Source organism: Homalodisca vitripennis, unplaced genomic scaffold (genome assembly GCF_021130785.1).
Source record: "Homalodisca vitripennis isolate AUS2020 unplaced genomic scaffold, UT_GWSS_2.1 ScUCBcl_706;HRSCAF=3292, whole genome shotgun sequence".
Lineage (NCBI taxonomy): Eukaryota > Metazoa > Arthropoda > Insecta > Hemiptera > Cicadellidae > Homalodisca > Homalodisca vitripennis.
In genome coordinates, this window is record NW_025776908.1 from 77,356 (window position 1) to 84,903 (window position 7,548).

The window sequence follows — 7,548 nt, forward strand, 5'->3', positions numbered from 1 at the left end:
GGTTCCAACGCTAAGGGTACTTGCGCAAGACCGAATGCTATCTGGACTCATATAATTGTGGTTGTTTGTATCTGTAGAACTAGTGTGAACTGCAATTGGAGATCGAAAATGAAGGAACGGTGTCAATTGCTCTTGAGTTTCTGTGTTTTTTGGTTGGTCATATTCTCCTATTTCTGCTTTGTAGAGAAGATCATTGATCAAATGCTGCACAGTAGCTTGCGCATAAGGAGTACGAAGTTTTCGCACTTTTCTAGCAACTAGCTCACCAAATATATCAAAATCATCGGGTTGTACAGATGTTCCTTGCTGATTTTTTTTATATACTTCTTGTAGCATTCCATAAACTTCTGCATTTTGCTTCTCACTAGTGGTTAGAACTCTTTTCTTTGGTGTGGTAGATTTTGCTTTTAAGCTTTTGGTGTTTTTATCAGTAATTTCCTTTTGAGCCTGCAAATCTTCGTAGCTTTCTTGTAATTCTCCCATATTACTTGTACTCTGGCTGACGCTAGCGGTATCATCGTCATTTGTTTCGGATTCTTTTGCCTCTTCATCACTGTCTGAATCATCACTTTCCTGTAAAGTAAAGAATGTATGTTATTAAAAACTGCATAAAAATATATTAAAAAAATGTATATTAAAAAAAAATATATAATAAGAACTTTCAATTAAATTTAATTTGTATTTTATTTCAGACTCCTAAAAGTGAAGAGGAATGGGAAAAAGTTAGCGATGATTTCAACAAGATTTGGCACTTTCCACATTGCATAGGCGCAATGGACGGAAAGCACATTGTAATCGAGGCACCTACATTCAGTGGCAGTGAATTTTTTAACTATAAAGGAACATTCAGTGTAGTTCTTTTTGCTGTTGTTGACGCAAATTATAATTTTCTGTATGCAAACGTTGGTTGTCAAGGACGAATCTCTGACGGAGGTGTTTTTAAAAATACGCCATTTTACAAACTATTGGTTGAAGGAAAACTAAATTTGCCACAAAAACGTGTTCTTCTTGGAAGGGACAAAGAAAGTCCTTATGTTTTAGTCGCAGATGATGCTTTCCCCCTTAAACCATGCATTATGAAACCATATAGCGGCCATCAAGATAAGGGGTCAATAGAACGTGTCTTCAATTACCGAATTTCACGTGCTCGAAGAATAGTTGAAAATGTGTTTGGCATTTTAGCGTCTGTGTTTCGAGTGTTTCGCAAACCAATGCTGTTACAACCAGAAAAGGTAGAAAAAGTGACTTTGGCATGCATTTGTTTGCATAATTATCTAAGGTGTGTCTTGTCGAAAAATAAATATAATCCACCAAACAGCTTTGATGTAGAACATATTGATAGTGGTACACTAGAAGATGGCGCATGGAGAAAAGATCAACAAACTTTACAGTCGTTTTTTAATCTACAACAGACTGCAAGAAAATCATCTGTAGAAGCTATGGAAATAAGAAAAGAATTTGCTGAATATTTTATGTCTGAGCAAGGTCAAGTTCCATGGCAGTTAAAATTTTGTTAATCTATTGAGCAAAAGTACTGATTTTTTAGGGGAAAATGATTTTTTAATTGATTTAATGATTTATTATTCTAATTATTAATAACTAATAACAAGTTCCATGGCAGTTAAAATTTTGTTAATCTATTGAGCAAAAGTACTGATTTTTAAGGATAAAATGATAGAATGTATAATGAATAAATATAAGTAAATAAATAATGCATAAATATATGTAAATTTTATATCTAATAAATAAAAATAAATAAATAAATATCTACCTGTGTATTCGATAATCCGCCTATATTCCCACTTGGTCTTGGCTTGTTTTTATCTTTTAAGAAACTTAATAGTGAATAACCAAACCACTTCGAAACGAAAGTTTTACCAGCTCCGGATTTTTTCAATAACTGATAATTTCTGTATTCTCTTTGGTACTGGGTATTGATGTTTTTTATCTTTCTGTCTACTTCCTCTGAAGAAACATTACACAATATTCCTATTTCCTTTAAGGCGTCTGCCTTTTTATAACGATTTTTATAATCAGGGTGTCGGGCATCCCATAACAATTTACTTTCTCTATAAAGTTCGATTAATTTACATGTATTTTCAACACTCCATTTTATTGCTTTTCCCGATGAAGTCATTTTGCACACAGCACGAGACAAACTGAACCACAAATTTTAAGTTTTGTTTTCTTCCTGTGGAAAGCGTACACACTAGACCAACAAAGTTGCCAGAAACACAAACAAAACAGCAACAGTTTGATCTTTACCGCCAGGCGACGGGAAAACAAAAAGTTGTTGAAAACACGAACAAAACAAAATTGTTGCCGAAATGTTTCGCTTTTGTTTCAAAAATGTTGGGAAACATTGAGTTGCTGTTTTGTTTTTCTTTTGTTGGTTTGGTGTGGACCCGGCATAAGATTACATTGCCGACGACGCCGTGCCGGTGCCGTGTTTTTGTAGTGCTGTTGACGTGTCGTGTAGTGTGAAAAACGCCCTTTCGTCTAAGGCCTCTTTTCACACACATCGAATTTGGACGTCCGATAAAATAACGGGCGATATTTTATCGTTTGGGTGCCGCTTGTACACACATCGATTTTTTACCTTTCAGAAAGTTATTCGAGTATATGGTGTGCTGTAGTGGGTGTTGTATTGCTTCTCTCTAATGAATAAAAGATGTTGTGGCTATGTGGTTCCTATACCGCCGTATAAAGCGTCGTAGGATTAAGCGGAAGTGCTGGATACATCCGATTAATAAAACAAGGGAACAGGTGGGAACCTTTCACACCCTTTTTGAAGAACTTCAACGTGATGGAAATAAGTTCTTTAATTTCTTTAGAATGTCTACAGTTTCGGTTGATGAACTTCACGAGAAGTTAAAAGATGTCATCAAACATGAACAGGCGTTTTCTACCTGAACTTGCTAGATTCTTGCATTTTCGGTTTAGTCCTACTACCTCTTCAGTTTCTTGCAAACCTGGTTGAATCTGCTCGACTTCATCACCTCCGTTATCGTTGCTAACATTAGAGTCTTCCAAACTTTCAGTTACTTTCCTAGACTGATACAGTTTGTCCAAAAACTGCATTTGGTCCGCGTACACATATTTTTTTATGGTAGGTGCTCCAGATCCACTTTTCTTAATGTATTTCAGCTTCTTTTTGGATTTTGAAAAGGCATCGCGGAGATTGGTCTATCTCTTCGTTACTGTTTCTAAAACAATAAAAATTAAATGTACACAACATATTATAATTAGGGGCTGACTGAATAAAAGGAACTATTAAATGTTTAAAGATTGTTTCAAATCTCCACAAGTGTCAATTATTTTATTTATTTTAATTTTTTCAGTGTATTATCATTTATTTACAACAATTGTACACAGAATTTTATTATGTATTTCAGTAACGTTAATTCTTCCCATCTGCTGAAACGTGTAAACATAAAAACTAAAAACGACGAGAACACGAAATGATCATATTAGCTGAAAATGATATACTTTATGCACTTCAAGTTATAAAAAAATTTACTAGTTTTAAATTCCCTATTACAGATTTGATTTATACAGTCTATAATAATTACTTCAAACTTTTTAGTAAAGCAATGTTTTACTATACTACATTTTTATAATAAAATAGCTATTATTAATGTTTTTTTCCCACATATCTTGCAAATGGTTGCACCTTCACTGATCTACATTACTACTTCAGAATTGGCATCTCTACTGCAAGTGAGATAGTGAGAGAAGTATGCGGAGCTATTTGGACATTTTTGAAGAATTCTTTACTTCTATAATTTATATTGTACTTTGGTTTTCATATAATAAAGACTCCAAAATTTTTATAACATGTATTTATTGAGTATAAGACTAATATAATTCATAAGTAGAGTATTTAGAGAAAGGAAAACTTCAATAATAAACACATTATGAATAATGACTATACTTGGTATATTGAATAACAAGGGGAAATTGGAGCTGTCTCTCACGAGTCTTAGACGCATTCTGGTGCACAGGCAAGGCAAACCTTTCGGCTACACTCGAGGCACACCGGTTTGATGCAATTGATGCATTGGTATCCAGTCTTTCTTTTTTTTCATAGGGACAGATGCTGCAGGTTTTCCGTTTTGGAAGTTTGTCGTTGGTAACTACATCATCTTGCATGACTGCTTCCTCGTTTTCCTGCGGGAGGATCTTTTTTATAGTTTCTTTCAAGTCCCGTGGAAGCTTGGGGACTGTGAGGCGTGATTGCAAATGCGGTATAATAAGACTCAGGGCCAACTGCCTCACAAATTCAAATCTGTTAATCATAGGGTTGTTTCGGTAGCTCAAAAATATAATGTAGGAGTTTACGCTGCGCACACCCAACATTCGATAAAAAACTGCAAGAGGTCATCTTCTAGTTCTTCTATTGGAACTGTATATGGCGCACTTCATATCCATTAAGTCCACACCACACTTGGTTTCATTGTAGAAAGAAACAATTTCTGGTTTGCCATTTTTCGAATCAATTTCTACAGTGTGGTGCATAGAGGGTATCAACACAACTGCTCTGTTTTTTTGGGACAAAAGAAACGAGAGTAGTGTTTCTGTTGAAGGCATGATCAGAAGAACCCAATCAGAAGAGGAGGAGAAGAGACAATAAACAATGTGGGTTCATCCTATAAATGAGAAAAGGAAAAAATACGGGGAATTTCACCACCTTTTCCCCGATTTATTAAAGGACAAATGGAAATTTTTCCAATATTTTAGAATGTTCCCCGAACAGTTTTATGAGCTATTAAACATGCTTAGGCCTTTAATTGAAAAACAAGATACATATTTTAGAAGACCAGTTTCACCTGAAGAAAGGCTGTCGGTTTGTTTAACCCTAGAGTAGACGGGCAAAAAAAGTTACGTATCAAGACGGGCTGGGTCTGACAGACACAAATATAAACAATGAAAAAAATATGTTTTAACCGGTTTATTAATACAAATTTATTTTTGCATTAAAATACAGGCATGACTTTATTAGTATTGGCTAGTTTTAATTTCGTAATTAAATGAAGTGCTTTTATAAAAAAATAGCTAATTAGATCTTGCAAATTTACTTAAAATATTAAATGTTTTAATAAAACACGTTATCCTTACCATGATGTGTATATAAAAATTAAACTATACATATTTTTGAAATAAGAAAGACCTAAATAATAAAATAAGAATGTAAAATCTTCCTGAAATAAAACCGATTTCTTATTATATAGGGGTAAAAAATCTACTTTTGCAAATGTACATTTCCGTATACAGAAAAGCAAAATGAAGACAAGTACTGTTCTTACTCTACAAATAGATATTTACACAATAAAACCTATCATTTTATCACTATAACTAACTTAAGAAGGGGGAAATAATACTAAATTACTTTCACAATCATAGATACAAATTGTAGGTGTCGGTTGTGTCCTTATCTTAGATCTACTCAGCGCAATCCCGGCACAGCAGTTCCGCGTGAGACAAGCACAGCCACGCTTTACACTGCTTACAAAAATACTTGGTTTTGCTGTCTTTCCACAAAGAGCACCTGCCTCGTTTTCCTGGTTCACGGTTTTCTTTTGCAGGAATAGGAGTTCCCGAAAATTTTGCAGCTAAGGCTCGAATTTCCCTAGGTAAGTTGCCTTTTTGTGCCCGAAGTGACATGTAAGGTTGTAAGAGTGACCGTCCCTTCCTGTCACTTTCCTCTTCATGTTGTCCTGCTTCACAAACTTTATCCAAATCTAATTCACTTTCTGTATCATGGTCACTGAATATTTCAAAGTTTGGATCAGCGTCATCAGATTCACTCTCACTGTCTCGTAACAATAGTCTGTCAATTTCACTGTTTATGTCAATATATCTATGAGCCATATTTATTTAAATGATCTAAAACTTCATTACAATAAAAAACAGTTGTATATCAACGCTTTTCCGATGTAAAATAGGCGATGAAATAAAATAAGAACAATTCGAAATATCTGTATAAACGTGACGCCAACGGACGGGCTGGGCCTACCAGACCCAAAACATAATCAATCACTTACTACGCAAAGACTGAGACGTGGGAAACAAAAACAATGACGGCAGAGCACTATGTGGAGTGTTTTGGAAAGCTACACGGAGTCTCGCCACCGTGAGTCACTTTGACTTTGACGCTCTGAACAAAACAAAATCGCCTCGGTCTCACAGACCCAGCCCGTCTACTCTAGGGTTAAGGTAAGTTATTAACTAAAGCCGCGTTTACACCAAAAGTTGCAGACATTTGTCTGCAATTTATTGTTTCCAACTTTTTGTTGCAGGCTGAATACAAGTGTCCCGCAATTTTTTGTTGGCAACTTTCTGTTGCTGACTTTTTATTGCAAACAAAATACAATTTCCCATTGCAACTTTTATCTGAAACAGAAAGGCGAAGCACAACACTCGCCCAGTCAAGATGGCGAGCGTGGAAGTCATGGATGTGGTTATGGCAGCAGCGTGCTGTGTCATTTTGTCTCAAGCACGTGCACCCCGTAGGTATTGGGTAAGGCCCTCATTACAAGCCAGAAGTGTGTACAGTGGAACTGATCTATTGAAGGATTTAAAGGAAGATGACTGGGACCCCTTGGCAGGTGAACTAAAGACGGACGGAAGTGTGAAGATTTTTTTAAGAAATGGCTAGCAGTGATTTCGAATACTTAACATGATAGGACATAAGATTGTAAAAAAAAAACACCAATTATAGAGCTGCTATTCCAGTTGAAGAAAAATTCGCAGTCACCCTGCGATTTTTAGCAAGTGGAGATTCATATACCACTTTGTTATCTAATCAAAATATCAAAGAGTACAATGTCATTGTTTGTGACAGAGGTTTGTGAGGCGGTAATAGAACTGCTCAAGGATAACGTGAAAGTAAGTAACCTACTACAATTTAAAAATGCTTATAGTTATTTTTCTTGTAAAATAATTAGTTACTGTGCATTTATTTTTTCTATATTATAAATACAAACAACATCGAAGATACAAGAGATCAGACTTGGATTTTAATTCTATACGGTAGTTATCCACGAAAAGTTTTTATGATTTAAATACAGTTTAAAAACACAAGTTACTTACGTAGGTTATGTTCTGGTATGGTGTAGAGTAAAACCTTCTTGTAGCCAATGTCTCTTAATTAAGTAAGTATTTTCAAAAGAATGTAGAATAGACCACCTGAGAAAGTTGTCAATAATCACACAACAAATAGTATGTTTTTAAATATTTGTATTTAAAATAATGGACCAACAATATTTTTGCCCTTCTGTAGATGTATGGTAGGCACGAAAAGACCAAACCAATAGGTAGTACAGTTACAAGTTATATAATGTTGTATTTATGAGTGTACTCCTAAACAACTAATAATTGAAAAAAGTATTGAAAACCATAAAAACAAAGTATCGTTAAACATTTCAGTAAGATTTTATAGCTGTGTATAGAAATCCTCTACAGGGTTCCCCAACATTCCAGACAAAATTAACACAGATTCTTCAAGTTCTTCCTCATCGTTATCTGTAAGTTTAGGATTTCCAGAGG